A 15,930-nucleotide genomic window follows, 5' to 3' on the forward strand; every position below is an offset into this window, starting at 1 on the left:
TAACCAGTTGATCCCTATTATAACGGGATAGAGAGGTGATGGAATAACATCAAATACTAGAAATTCAGTATGAATATGATTGGTGGTTACCTTTAGAGGGATGGTTTCATGAAGAATCGGTCCCGAGGAGATAAGGGAGCCGTCAATCACTCTAATAGGAACAGAAGTGTTTTTTCGAACACAAGGAATTTTATTCTTTGTTACAAAGGTTGAATCGATGAATACTCCATTTGCACCAGAATCGATGATAGCTTCAGTCATAATTCTCACCTTATCCCACTGTAGTATGAGAGATATAGGAGTGAACTGAGTGGTTGGTGTAGAAGGGAGTGCACTTAAGATAGCAGAGGCATAGGCTTGCCTACCGGCCTTTGTCCGTTTCAATAAGGGACAATCAGGAACCAAATGATCTTGAGAAGCACAATACATGCATAGGTTTAATTGACGTCTTCGGTTCTTCTCTTCAGGAGTGAGAGGACTTCTTATTACCCCTATTTCCATAGGTTCGCTTGGTAAGGAAGTCTTTTCAGGAGCTTTTGAGGGAGTGAAAGGTTTTCGGTCTTTAGAATGTAAGAGGGCTTTTTCGGCCTTTCTTTCTCTTAATCTTCTGTCAATGCTGATTGATAGGTGAATTAGAGCGTTCAACGTAGTAGGGAGTTCTGTTCTAGATAGTTCATCTTTTACAGCTTCAGATAAACCAATTCGGAATTGGTTGCGCAATGTGATGTCATTCCATTGCGTTTCTACTGCCCATCTTTTAAATTCAGCAATGTAATCTTCAACAGGTCTATGTCTTTGCTGTAGAGTTCTGATTGTTAAATCAGCTGTTGCTTGTTTGTTAGGATCTTCATAGAGAAGAGACATGGCTTCAAAAAATTCATCCAGTGAGTCTAAGATGGGGTCATCGTTTTCCAGAAAGGAATGGGCCCATGACATAGGTTCACCTCTTAGAAAGGAAATAACCGAACAAACCTTAGTTCTTTCTGTAGGATAAGATCTAGGTCTCAAAGCAATTAATAGTTTGCAAGAGTTAAGGAACTCCCTGTATTTAGAACGATCTCCAGAGAACTTTTCAGGGTTACATACAGCAGGATCGCTAGCCGAGTGCAGAATAGTATGAGGAGTATGAGTTTGTAAATCTCTGACATAAGTGAGAATTCTTTTGTTAGTAACTTGCAGGTCTTGCACACCTTGGGCTAGTGTATCAACTCTTTGATTCAGTGTAGTTATCGTAGAATCGAAATCTGCTGGATCCATTACAAGGGCTGGATTATTCTGTCACGTCTAAACATTTGTTATGAAGGAACACAACTGCAGATTTCTTATAGTTTGAATATTTATTATAAAAGTAGAAGATATTGTAACGTTAAGTCCAATTACAGGTACTGTAGCTTTAATTAGTAAACGATAACTGAAGTCCACAATTACAGGCACTGTAGCTTTAAGTAGTAAACGATAACTGAAGTCCACAATTACAGGCACTGTAGCTTTAAGTAGTAAACGATAACTGAAGTCCACAATTACAGGTACTGTAGCTTTAAGTAGTAAACGATAACTGAAGTCCACAATTACAGGCACTGTAGCTTTAAGCAGTAAACGATAACTGAAGTCCACAATTACAGGCACTGTAGCTTTAAGTAGTAAACGATAACTGAAGTCCACAATTACAGGCACTGTAGCTTTAAGTAGTAAACGATAACTGAAGTCCACAATTACAGGCACTGTAGCTTTAAGTAGTAAACGGTAGTAATTAGCAGACACTGAATCAGAAAGAGTCTCTTAGTAGTATTAACGAATTAGGTGATAAGAAGTTACAATAGCTGTTCCATAGCATTTAACTGAAGCAAGACGGATGCAGCTAACTTGTATAGAGAATGAGTTGAAGTTAGCTGTAACTGGGTAGTTTTATAGAAGGACTTTGGAGACAGGAAATAACGGCTTTGAGATGTAACGCTTATCACAGAGGTTTTACTTAGCTTCCGGCACATAGAACACTGGTTCCCAAGATCTCCTCAGAGGCGGTTATCATAAGTGAAGAGAGTTCAGCTTTAGTCGTGGATGAGGAGAGGTGAAGGGAACTTGAAGTGTCTTCCAGTCCGGTCCGGTAACAGAGGGCTTTCACAACGAAGTTGTAGCCGGTTCGTGAGTACGGAACGTAGTTCAATAATCCAGCGTCGATCAGCTGGTGCGGTCGGATTAAATAAGGAGACCGCATCATAAAGGGGTGTGGCTAGGCTCCGTGGAACCAGGAAGTAAGAGGATACCATAGTTAAGGCATGACATGTACAATGGCATGAGCACTTCCCTCTTTCTACTGCTAATACCTCTCCCTATACAACCAAGCATTCTGCTAGCATTTCCTGCTGCTCTATTACATTGTCTGCCTACCTTTAAGTCCTCAGAAATAATCACCCCTAAATCCCTTTCCTCAGATGTTGAGGTTAGGACTCTATCAAATATTCTGTACTCTGCCCTTGGGTTTTTACATCCAAGATGCATTATCTTGCACTTATCCACATTAACTTTTTAGGAGTAAATAAGAGTTGTTGTCATTAGCTTGGCTAATATAGCTTGGTTGCTTCATCTAAGTGTTGCTTCTAAGTGTCTGTGGTTGGAGATATTCTGGAGAGTTTTACAGAAGCTTCAACTGTCTAAGAGTTGTGCTAAGAGTTTTCTTTTTTACTGTTACAGGTAAGATTCATCTGTAGGAAAAGGTTACTGACTGCACAAGGTTTGATTTCCTGTTGGTAATTATAAGGCATTTGATTTGATTAGTTAGCTACTTGCTATTGATTGCTGTTTAAATTAGCTATTGTTTGCAAATAAGCAGAGGCCTACCCAGGTGTTAAACATTCCTAGAGGTGGGAGGTGATTTTAGGAGTATATAAGAGTTGTTGTCATTAGCTTGGCTAATATAGCTTGGTTGCTTCATCTAAGTGTTACTTCTATGTGTGTGTGGTTGGAGATATTCTGGAGATAAACTGAAGGTATCTGAGGTATTCAGGAGGATAAATAAAAAGTTAAGATTCGTTTGAGTTAAATAATTGACCTCATTGGAATGGCAGACTTAGTTCAGTGTAATAGTTGCTATGCATTTGTTTCGCGTTCCACTTTTTGGAGGTTTGGTTGTTGTCTAATCTGTAGACAGTTCTCTATCTTGCGGCAGGAGATTGTATTTTTGAAGTCTGAGATTTGTAAATTATCTGGTAAACAAACTCAGACTGGAACTGCTGCAAAGCCACTGCCGCAGAGACATACTAGGAATGGCAGATGGATTACTGTAGGATCTGGTAGACTTAGAGTTGTGGATAAAAGGCATATTGCACAGTCTGTTGTTCTACATAATTCATTTTCTGCACTTTCAGAGTGTAATGGTGTCATGGAGACAGGCACTGAGGCTAGTGGTGTTGTGCAGATAGGCACTGAGGCTAGTGGTGTTGTGCAGAGAGGCACTGAGGCTAGTGGTGTTGTGCAGAGAGGCACTGAGGCTAGTGGTGTTGTGCAGAGAGGCATTGAGGCTAGTGGTGTTGTGCAGAGAGGCATTGAGGCTAGTGGTGTTGTGGAGAGAGGCACTGAGGCTAGTGCTGTTGTGGAGAGAGGCATTGAGGCCAGTGGTGTTGTGCAGAGAGGCACTGAGGCTAGTGGTGTTGTGCAGAGAGGCTTGAAGACTATGGTGAGGCCTAATAGAAAGCAGTTGTTGTTGGGGGATTCCATCATAAGAGGTGTGGAGATGGACAATGGTGGTCTTGTGAGGTGTCTTCCCGGAGCTACTGCTCACAGAGACAGGAGACGTGTCTGTAATATTGTTAAGCAAGCAAAGCAGGAAGGGGAATTGGATGTACTTGTCCATTTAGGGACAAATGACTTGGCTTGCAATGAGGTTTCAGAGGTTAAGGAAGTTTTTAGTGTTTTTGCCAATATATACGGCAGGTTGCTTCCACACTGTCATTCTCTGAAGTTTTGCCTGTGCATAACACTCAAAATGACAGGCGGATGCGTATTAGGGACTTTAACTTGTGGCTTGGTGAATGGTGTCGGGAGCAAGGATTTGGCTTTATTGCTCATGGTAGCTCTGTTTGGAATGGAAATAAACTGTACAAAAAAGATGGTTTGCATCTTTCTCAAAAGGGAACAAATGTTCTCAGTGAGCAGTTCAGAGGTTTTGCTAGGATGTATTTAAACTAGGAGGGGGGGGGGCAAAAGGGTGATAAAACATCAATCCAATTGTCCCCCAAAACAAGGACAGAAGGTGCCTGTAGCAAGTGTGTTAAAAAATGATAAGCTTAGAGTCATGTCTACAAATGCTCGCAGTTTAGGGAATAAGATCCATGAACTTGTGGCAATAATGGCAACTGATAATGTAGATTTAGTCGCTGTTACGGAGACATGGTATAATGAAAAAAATGACTGGGACATAGCAATACCAGGGTACTCTTTATATAGAAAAGACAGGGAAGGCAAGAAAGGGGGAGGGGTGGCCCTGTATGTGAAGGATAGCATAAAATCTAGCCTAATAAAGGTTAGTGAGACGAACATAGAGTCCATTTGGGTTATGTTAGAATTTGGTAATCACACAGTAATTCGTGTAGGTGTGATTTATGGGCCCCCAGGACAAATTGAAGAGTTAGATAATCTACTAGTTGAAGAAATAGCTAAAATGACAATGAAGGGGGAAGTTATCATCATGGGTGACTTTAATCTTCCTGATGTGAATTGGAAAACAAAAATAGCTACTTGTGCCAGAAGCACACATATTCTAAACTCCCTACTGGGATTGTCTCTAAAACAAGTCGTTGAGGAGCCAACTCGTAAAGAGGCCATACTAGATTTAGTGTTAACAAATGGAGATTTGGTATCAGATATTACTGTAGGTGAAAGTTTAGGATCCAGTGATCATCAGTCAGTGTGGTTTAATATAAGAACAGTGACTGAGTCACACCACACAAAAACAAAAGTTTTATACTTTAGAAAAACAGACTTTTCTAAAATTAGAATATGTGTAAAGGAGTCATTATCAGACTGGAACAACTTAAATGGAGTCCAAAAGAAATGGGATTATTTAAAAGCTGCACTACTGAAGGCAACAGAAAATTGCATTAGGCTTGTCAATAAAAGCAAAAAATTCAAGAAACCACTGTGGTACTCCGCAGATGTGGCCAAAATAGTAAAAAACAAAAAGTTAGCATTTAGTAATTATAAAAAAAAACAGAGTGAGGAAGACAGAATGACCTATAAGATTAGGCAGAAAGAGGCTAAGCAAGTTATAAGAGCTTCCAAATCACACACAGAAGAGAAAATAGCACAGTCAGTAAAAAAGGGGGACAAAACTTTTTTTAGATACATAAATGAGAAAAGAAAAGTAAAACAAGGATTAGTTAGATTAAAAACAAAAGAAGGAAGGTATGTAGATGAGGATAAAGGTCTAGCTGACTGCCTCAATGAATATTTTAGTTCGGTATTTACAGCTGAAAATGAAGGAAAGGGACCTCCGTTAAAAAAAAAGGATAAATGAGTCATTTATTACACGTGAGTTTACAGAGGAAGAGGTTCTATTTCAACTGTCAAAAGTAACCACTGTTCCTTCAACTTTGAACTTGCAAACTATGCTTGCAACGTTGTCTCTTAGGACATCCAGTGACTTCGCTATCTTTTTGTATCATGTTCCTTATGTGTGAAGGGCAATAATCTCTTCTCTTTACTTTGTGGACCATTCTTTTGACTTCTTGAATTCTTTGCCATATTTCTAACATGCAGTCAGATGTGACCCTGAACAAAGCCCAGGCCAGTTCAGGTTTTTTTTAATTCTTTATTTTATTTGTGCTCAGGTTATACAAATAAGTTTACCTTGCCACAACAGCTGAGGCAAACATATCAGTATACATAATAGAACATCTGTGTGGCATTGAAAATACTGCACATTTTTATATGATTAAGCATGCAGAAACACAAGATGGTATAATACATGTGAAAGGTAACATTGGTTGATTAGGTAGGTAAGTTGTTTGTACTAATTTAACTTGTGAGTGAGAAACATAAAATTGATAAGGCAAAAGGAGAAGAAAAGCAAGAAACCCCCCTGAGGCCCCTCAGGCACGCCAGCCATGAGTCCCTCACCCGAACAAGCTGAAAAAAGATTCCTCCATTTCGTGCTGTGACTCAAGGTGTTTTGTCAGGACACCAAGCTAGGGATCTTGAGTCCCTGCAGGATTCACCCTATGCCTCGGTGGGGCTGCACAGAGCCCTGCCGCGGATGTCCCTAAAGCCCTCTCTTGTGAAGCCGCGTTGCGGTGCAGTGTTTGGTCAGGTTTGTTTGGGATCAGCAGGCTGGACCATGCAGCTGGAGCGGGGTTGCCCCCGATATGTTGGGCATTTGAGGAGATCCAGTGCTTGGTTTCGATGGTTCCATCCATTTTGTCACCTTGTGTGGGAGTGATGGGTGCTTTTCTCTCCACCGCCCTCTTTTGGCTTTGTTCACCACTGGGGCTGCAGGCTGTTGCTGTGGGTTAGGAGGTTAGGCTGTCTAGGTTAGTGACTTTCTGACAGTTGTAGGGCACGCTATTGTATTCTGTGCTCAAGCTTTAGCCAGAAGTTATTGAATATTCTGTCCAGTTTGGACAAGGAGTCGTGCTTTTCCTCATGGCTGTCTGGGATCCGCGTGGCCTCCGCCATCTTTCGTAGGTCTCTTGATTTTACGGCCCTCTTCATGGTTGCATCCGTTATACCGGGGAAGCCCCAAAGGGAGGACTGGGATCACCCCCACCGGCCCAAGGGGGGTAACGGGGCGCCTGCTTGAAGCAGTCACTGGGCATCTCCGGGCTGGGAGATTTGCCACCTCTACCACCTGGCGCACGCTAGGCCGCATTTTCACGCTGCTATGACTGGCTGTCTGGTGTCCGTTGATGGGCCGCTTCACCGTGAGATCTGAGGGCTAGTAAGTCGCTTTATTGTCTCGTTTTGGAGCTGTATGAGCTTGAGGAGCCTTAATAGCCAAGAGTAGTGAGGAGCTCTATCAAGGCACGTCTTACCTCCACGACAGTCTGGCCCTGCCCCCAGTTCAGGTTTTTCAAGAGTTCCAGCTCAAGCATGCCTGTTGAATGATGAAGCCATTGTTTTGTTGGATCAGGTGTGCTTGAGATAACACCTGTTTTGCATATTTGTTCTGTTGTGAGGGATTCTATTTAAGGGGTTGAATAATTTTAACACTGCAGAAGTCATTAGAAGTTGCAGTTTCAGTTGAATTTAGGAAAACCACTTGAAGCATTTGTTGCGTTGAACAATTTCAATTGCTTTTGTTTGATTTGTTCATTGGAAACAGCTGGAAGTCTGTAAATTTTGACAATAAACCTGATTGTCAATGGTGGTTCAATAATTTTGATTACAACTGTACTTTGCCCAGTATGCATTTTCTAATCTAGGAAGCAAACTCCATAGGAAATGTCACAATCAAAGAAAAAAAAACTTTGATTACACCTCAATTACCTATTTCTAAAGTTCTACCTTAAATGTTACTGTAACACCTCCAGTGAATCATTAGCATTGATTTACTGATGAAAATTACATTACACTGAGCCGTCATAAACACAGTGTTAAATGATGAGTCTCCTTTTTAAGATAGTGAGACATTCTGGTACTGGCCATGACTCAGTGTTCTGCTAGATAATCACTCAATTACGCAAAGAGCATAAAAGGACAGAACTTGCCGTTGTGCCATTGTAGTGAATGCTCATGATGACTAACAAAAAGCATCATGTCTCATTTTTTGGAGCTAATATAAAGAAATTAGATAAACGACTTATATATATACAATCTTACCCATTTCCCCCATTATCAGTCAACATTGACATGTAACGTAAAGCTGAAAGCTAACCATTGCCCTGTATATAAACAAGAATACAGTCTGTGATCTTTAACAAATGTTTAACAGCAGAATCGTTCCGGTGGGAATGCGTTCAGTTGATTAATATAGTTTATTCCCATCCAGAAGCCACGTACAGCCTCCTTCCACGTCATGGCCGCTTCAAACAAAACTGTGTCTTTGCCATTCTATTGTTTACGGCAAAACAAACGTGCTCACGTTTGATTGATCTGAGTTTCCCAAAGATCACTTTAGTTGTGGAAGATAATATATTGTTATTTTATGATATTTTCTTTTGAACTTTCCCTGACATTTTGAATGCTATAAAAGCAAAAACATATACATGATTCCTTGCTTCATATTTCTCTGTGGTTTTGTCTTGGTATATTACCGTAAATAAACTATCCATTATCTATCTGTCTGTCTATCTGTCTGTCTGTCTGTCTGTCTCTGTCTGTCTTGTCTTGTCTGTCTGTCTGTCTGGCATTCAATGCATCTTTCACTTTTGGGTTAATAATAACATTGTTTATATTTATAATTTTTTGTTTGCTGTTTAAACGTTGGTAGATGGTAGATGTAACCCACAGCTTAACCACTTAAAAAGTGGAAATACATTTGGGGACACTTTTATTTTAAAAAGTGATAGCAAAACAAATAGGTTTTTCGAATGAAAAGTTCTAAAGTCGTAGCTCCCCATTGCAGAACTCAAGAACATTGATTAATAGGATAAGCAAGTAACTCAGGGCAAAACAAACTTGTTGCCTTCAGTTTTCAGGAAAAAAAAGTGTAATTGTAGTTGTGTTCTGTCCACAAATACAAGCCGTTACTTGGATGATTTGTGAGTGCTTTCAAATGCACCTCGATACAGAAATCAGTTATATTACAGTTATAAAGTAATCTAGCAAAATACGGAACACAAGAAAGATACATGTTCTGTGAGATCTTTGAATTGTTTAAATATGGAGCAGCTGTGTGTATGTTTCGTCTTTAGACATAGATGATAATTATGTCATTCACTGAAGTTTATCCTCGTTATATTATCAAATTAAGCAACCAACCTTCAAAGCAAATTTACTATAAAGAAATCTTTAGAAACAAAACAAATCTGATTGACTGGTCTTCAAGGTGATCATCAACATTCTGTGCCCTTTCTATGAGTTTTGTCTATGTAATACAAAATGAATTCATTTTTTAAAAAGTCGAACTTGAAATGTCAACATTCAAAAAAATTGCAATTGTTATAGTAACGCTCTAAAGTCACCACATTAAAAAGACAACGGTATCACTGTAATTTTATTTATAATAATGTGAGTCATTACATTCCAGGATATGACACAGAGTTCATCGGTGTACCCCATGCTGTATGTTTAAGCGTAGTTGGGGTTAGGTTTAAGGTTATGAGTGGATAGGAATTTTTAAGGTAAGAGTTAGCTTCGTGATAAGGGGCCAAGTAAGACTTAAAGGGACACTATAGTCACCAGAACAACTACAGCTTGTTGGATTTGTTTTGGTGAGTAGAATCATTCCCTTCAGGCTTTTTGCTGTAAACACGGTCTTTTCAGAGAAAATGCAGGGTTTACATTACAGCCTAGTGATAACTTCACTGGCCACTCCTCAGATAGCTGTTAGAGATCCTTCCTGGGTCATGGCTGCCTAAAATGCATCCAAACATTCAATATCTCCTCCCACTGCATGCAGACACTGAACTTTCCTCATAGAGATTCATTGATTCAATTCATCTCTATGAGGAGATGCTGATTGGCCAGGGCTGTGTTTGAATTGTGCTGGCTCTGCCCCTGATCTGGCTCTTTGTCAGTCTCAGCCAATCCTATGGGGAGGCATTGTGATTGGATCAGGCCACCAATTCTGCTGATGTCAGCAGGCAGTTGGCAAGTATAAAGGAAACAGGGACAAACAAGCAGCTCCAGACTTGAATACAAGTAAGATTTTACTATATTAGGGAGTCATGAGGGGAGGCAGGGGGGGCTAGATGGTGGTTTTAACCCTATAGGGTCAGGAATACATGTTTGTGTTCCTGACCCTATAGTGCTCCTTTAAGGATAGGGATGCATGCTTTCAGACTGTTATAAACTATAACTCCACAATTCACAGTCAGGCAAAATTCCCAAGCTCTCCCTAACCCTAACCTTGCTTCATCTCAGGGTAACTTATTGGTACAATGCCTGATACAGTCTGGACTGGCATAAAAAGTGAAAAGTGAGTTAGTAGCAGTTCAAAATATGTTTTTACTAAGGCCTTAATTACAAACTTGTGAACAGTCAAATGTTTGCTTTGACACTTTTATTATTGGTTTTATCTTTAATACTGTTTTATTAGATAATAATAAGGATTATAATAGTCTGACACAATATATGCAACATTGTTACCCTCGTAAAAAAAACAGTCAACATCAGACATATATAAGACATATTTATACATTTAATGTCCACTAGTATCTAAAAACAAAACCTAAATGAATATACATTTTTTAATAAAGATATTTTTTTTTACAGTGAAATCGATTTTAATGTACTAACTTTCAATGTGCATTCATCATTACGAAGCGCAGTCTGACAACAGAAACCTCGACATCATTTTTCAAAGTAAAACAATTGCTGAAATGATTTTGCGTTGATACAAATAGAGTATCGCATTGCAGGTTTAGCCTGACAAATGCCTGGACGTTTTATCAGGTCACAAACCATCCATAGTCATCCCATTTAATCTAGCTGGCTGCACTCTGCACATTAACAGGCCATCTGTTTAAGTAATACATGAGTTCTTTCATGCAATCTGGATTTTTGTAGGATTTTGTTGTTAAAGCAATATATCAAAGGAGAATAAAAAAAAGCCTCCATATAACTTTATAGAAATATGTGTCCAGATAATATAGATATGATTTATCAATACAATGTCATTTTGTGACAGGGCCCTATATCACAAATTGAAATAAATACATTATCACCTTCCTACAAGGAGTAACTAAGAAAAAAGTCCTATGTAGGAGAGTGACAAATAATAGGAGGCCATACCTTTAATGATTCAAAGGATGACATGAAAAATGGATAATGTAAAATCAGTATGTAGGGAGAATGGTTCAGGTAGGCACTAGTGGTTAGTCCTCGGTGCCGAGATATTATAGGGATAGACTCTTTGAGATGTTTTGGATTGTGGTTATTGGGGTTGGCCCCCTCCTCCCCACCTCCCTCAACCGCGCTTTACCTCTTGCTATACCTGTCTTTTGTACACATGCTGGGGCTGTGCTCAGCAGGGGTTCCGACCTCTGGTTAGAGTTTCAGACACTTTGGGAGTTTCTGTTTTTGGACCAAGTAAAGCTAAGACAACCACAGCAGTATAGTTTTGTCTCTCCCTACATACTGATTTTATGTTATCCGGTTTTCTTGTCATCCTTCGAATCATTAAAGGTAGGGCTTCCGTTCCTATTAATTGTCACTCTCCTACCTAGGACTTTTTTCTTAGTCTGTTACTCCTTGTATTCAGTATCGAGGGTTATTCCTCAGCTTCTGGGAGAGTGACATTGGGCATTTGTTTGGAGCTAATCCACCAGCCCTTCATATATACATCTTTTGAGGCTCCTGGACCAGCTCCTGCTTATTTATCTATATGATCATACATTGCATAAGCCTGCCACAACGTCAATGTACCCCATCTTTGGCAGGTCCTACTTTTACAACCAACTGTCTACTAAATGAGCTACTCACTTGGGGAAATCCTTCCATCTCGAGTTCTCTGCAGTACCAGGCTAAATAGGGTCCTGAGATGAGGCACCTGTAACAGGGAGGGGTGCAAAACCAAGGAGCTGGCTAGACTCTTAAATATATATATATATGGGAAAACAAGGGGCTGGCTGCACTCACCTGAACATGCTTAAATGGGGTGCTGCCTGGGGGCCAATAAGTACAGTAAAAATTAAAATCCAGTGCACTTATCCCTTATCTACTAAACAGCTACTTTGGTGCTGACAGATTTTGCTAGTTTTATTAAAAATCTAGGCAAAAAATATATATTTAGCCTTGTACTGCAGAGAACTCGAGATGGAAGGATTTCCCCAAGTGAGTAGCTTATTTAGTAACCAGTTGGTTGTAAGAGTAGGACCTGCCAAAGATGGGGTACATTGGCGTTGTGGCAGGCTTATGCAATGTATGATCATATAATGTAACTAAACCCCCATTATTTTTTAACATCAACATTATCCAACCCTGTCAGCTGTTGAGCGGTTGCCCAACAGACAGTTCCCCCAATCTTTCTCCATGAGCCTAGACAGCAGGCACTTGTCATCAGCTCCCGTGCGGGCTGTCGTCTCCCCAAAGTGACTTTTCGTCTTAACCTTTTCTTTTGCGCTGTCCAGGATACCGCCAAGCTGTGACAAAACAGAGAGAAAACAAAGTCAGACACCAAGCAACCACAGCTCAAAAACAGGGTGGTAGGGAAGGAAAGTCAGTCTGTGCTGATTGCTTGGCTCTGCTGGCTGGTGAGTCCACCTCCTCTCGCATCTTACAAAACTGACATTTGCAACATTTTCATCCTTTTTAATCCAGCCCACCAGGCATGGGCAGCAGTCATGCTCCCCCTTCCCAAATTGTCCAGGGGGAAATTAGAAATGATCACATAAACAAGATTCACCCAAACAAAATGCCACTTTGACAAAACCCAATTTACCCGAAACAATTTTTTTTTTTTAAAGATAAATCGATTAGGACGAAACTGAAAATTTTCACCATGCACAAATCTAATGTCTATAAGGAGTAGTAAAAATGTCTCTACCAGCTCCCCGATTTAACGTGTTTGTTTGTTACTTTACTCCCCTGGCTGCATGTCTATGGGCAATAAAATTATCATCGGATACTGTAGCCGTCTGCCAACTCTACTGCTGGCTGTAGTTATTCGGCAGCGAGATTTGTACACTGAACAGTAGTTTCAGGAACCTTAAGTATCTTTGAAAGGAACCAGACCTAAGCCAGTCAGGGAATGTGGGAAATTTTAAAGAACCATGACCTAAGTATAATATCTGGCACCCAACAGAGAAATGGACATACCACTGCCTACAAAAACAAAAATACCAGTTCTGTAAATTAATAATAATAATAATAAACACTCTATACCATAACTATTGCACTGGGAATCTTATGTGTATTACAAGACTGAATTAAAACCACTGCTGCCTTGCCGGATGTTAAGTGTCAAGGGAAATTTGTCACCTTACTGTAGGACGCTCCGGCTCTCCAGAGGCTTAAGCCTCGTGGATCAGTGATTGAAGACCCTTCACCAAAGTGAGAATGTTTAAACTTCATTTAAACCCGAGGAGTGACATCACATGTGGTTGTGAAAATGCCAACTGAAAGGGTAGGGCATGTTTATTACCTAGTCCTGGCTCAACCAATTAGCTCATCCTTCATAATAAACAAACACCTTTCAACAGAATTTCACCCTTTCAAAACCATTTGCTGCATGAAACAGGTGTCAATAAAACCACCTCCAGCCCCAGAGACTTATAAACGTGGCTTTCTTCTTATAAAGTCGTTTGCAGAAAATCCTTGAAAATTCTTTTACTCACTTACAGTTTTTTTTAGCCCAAATGTTTTTCAATTCACGACATTATGGAATTTTGTGAATTAACGCTACTGTTTTTCCACTAAAATATGAATTATCACAATTCCATTATCAAGAATAAGTTCAAAGTAAATGACAACTTTTAAGCTACACCATCCACTATGGCTTGCATTTATTGCAATATATTGTAATATAACGATATTACAAGACATCTGCTTACTAAACCAAACATTGTGGGAAAACTGCAAGTTTTAGGTCAAAGTAGCCAAATTAGAAAAAAATCACCAATACCGCTGTTTTTTTTCTTTGTCCCTTCATGTGTCAATGCTTAACATTTCATAGTTTAATGGATAATGCCCAATAGGTACATGGAAATACATTCACAAATAAAGGCTCTGTAAACTCTCTCTTCTGTATTTGCTAAACAACATTTGCCAGCAAAAAAGACACAAAAATATGAAAACCATAAAAAAAAAGAAGAAAAATATTTTAATGTAAAACAGAAAAGCTTATTCTTCCACTATTAGAATACCCGTCAGCGTTCATCTAAAGTATCCTATTGTAACACAAGTTAGGGCATTTCTGTAAAATATACAAAATATTCTTGGCTATGGACAATGGTCTTGATTTAATACGCTTTGCAAATGATTCAGTTCTGTTAGAAAAACTTTCTGAATTATTTATCTACAAAAGTCACCATCAAATTCTATGGGAAGTTTTGTAGATAGATCAAATGGAATGTTTGTCTAACAGTATTGAATCATTTGAAAAGCTTATTAAATGGGAGCCCTAGATCTATCATTCTTTGCCGCTATCTGTTCTCTGAACTTAAAGGTTTTTTTCCCTTGACATTTGTACTTTAGTTGATTCGTTTTGTTATTATATTGAGTAATGAATATTCTTATAATGTTTAAATACAGTTATATAAAGTTAGACTGTGTACTAATGTGCATGTACCTGCTAATGCATGTGGGCGAATCCCAGAACACAGGCAAATTTTGGATAAGCAAACGATGTGGTCTGACTCTGTACATATATTGTGGATTTACTAGTTAATTTACAGACTAAAAAATGTAATTGGGTTTTAATGGGTTGCATTTGTAATTCTAAACCTATTTTTCGTAACTCTATAATTATTTGATTCGTATTAAACATTCCTAAAGTGCAGTAAAGCTATTGAAACAGAGTTCAATTTTTAACAAAACCAAATTAATTCAAAGATCAACTAATTAAACTCAACTGCTGTTGGCACATGCCATTTTGATTTGTTTAATAATTTTCGCAAGCTGAAGACGCTTGACATGTTCGATCCATTAACAATACATTCACGTGATGATGTTTACCACCAAAACTCAATTGCGTATTTTCAACCCTTGATTATATAGAAGAAGCATTTTTTTTAATTGATATGTTTCTTTGATAGCAGAACATCGTGGGACGTAAATGCTTTCATGCATCAAAAGGATTAAAGAATTGGATTTACAAAACTGAAACACAAAATGCTGACATCAAACTACAATTCTGTGGTTAGCCCAACCCTTTGCAGTTGGAAAAGTATTAAAAGGATTGGCTGGCAAATGCTTGTCAGGCTTGAAGAGAGCTGTTCTATGGAAGACTTAAACAAACATGTATTATTTGAGTGTTTATTGATATCCCAGGTGTTTATTAATAGATGTGTAATATGTGTTGGGTGCATAATCCCAGACTTCCTTCATTCATTTCCTTAGTGTTACCATGTTGGCTTGTTTTTTCCTGGCCTATTCATAAATGAATGCCCATTGCCCACGCAATAAATAAAGCTAGTGAATCATAGCTATTATGTGGACTTGTTAAGAAACAGAGAAGCTGGGAAGTCTCTTTTTTTCTTTTCTAGGGTGAAAATAAACACAATAGAATCCTGATTAAAATACCTACGGTGTTTTGTTGTACAGAACCTAGCATCTGCTACCTATGTGAGAAGCAGAACCCAGGAGATTTATGTTTTTTTTCAGATACAGAAATCTTGCTTTTTTCTGTCTAGAATTGCTTTCAGTAGAGGAAAGAAAATAATGTATATATAGTTACTTTTCTAGATGTTCCGAGCAATTTTACCCCCCCCCTCCCCCCACTATCCTACGCTCCCTAGCCTAATCTTCATAAGGAAGCTAAGACCAAAGCTTTTGCTTGTTAAATACTCAGTATAACAGTATGCATTCCAACCCAAGACTCAGAGCTAAGAAAGTGGTGTGAATGGCCTAGCAATATTATCGCGAATCCAACTTCAAATTAAAGCAGTTGTAGAACAAAACCTGGCAGAACTGTGGGGTTTACTACCCTTGTAGATTAGGAGTGACACCAGGTCTACCCAAATCCAGAGACAGAGCCAGACCACCTATAAAGTATAGGCAGCTGCTTATGGCATGGGCTACTGTGCTCCTGTCAGGAACTAGAGCGCTGGATCTGTCTGTGATGAGGCCCACCCTGAGCCCTCTCATCAAAAGAGTGTTGTGGTCTGCACTTCTCAG

The sequence above is a fragment of the Pelobates fuscus genome, chromosome 2, assembly GCF_036172605.1.
Source record: "Pelobates fuscus isolate aPelFus1 chromosome 2, aPelFus1.pri, whole genome shotgun sequence".
Classification (NCBI taxonomy): Eukaryota; Metazoa; Chordata; class Amphibia; order Anura; family Pelobatidae; genus Pelobates; species Pelobates fuscus.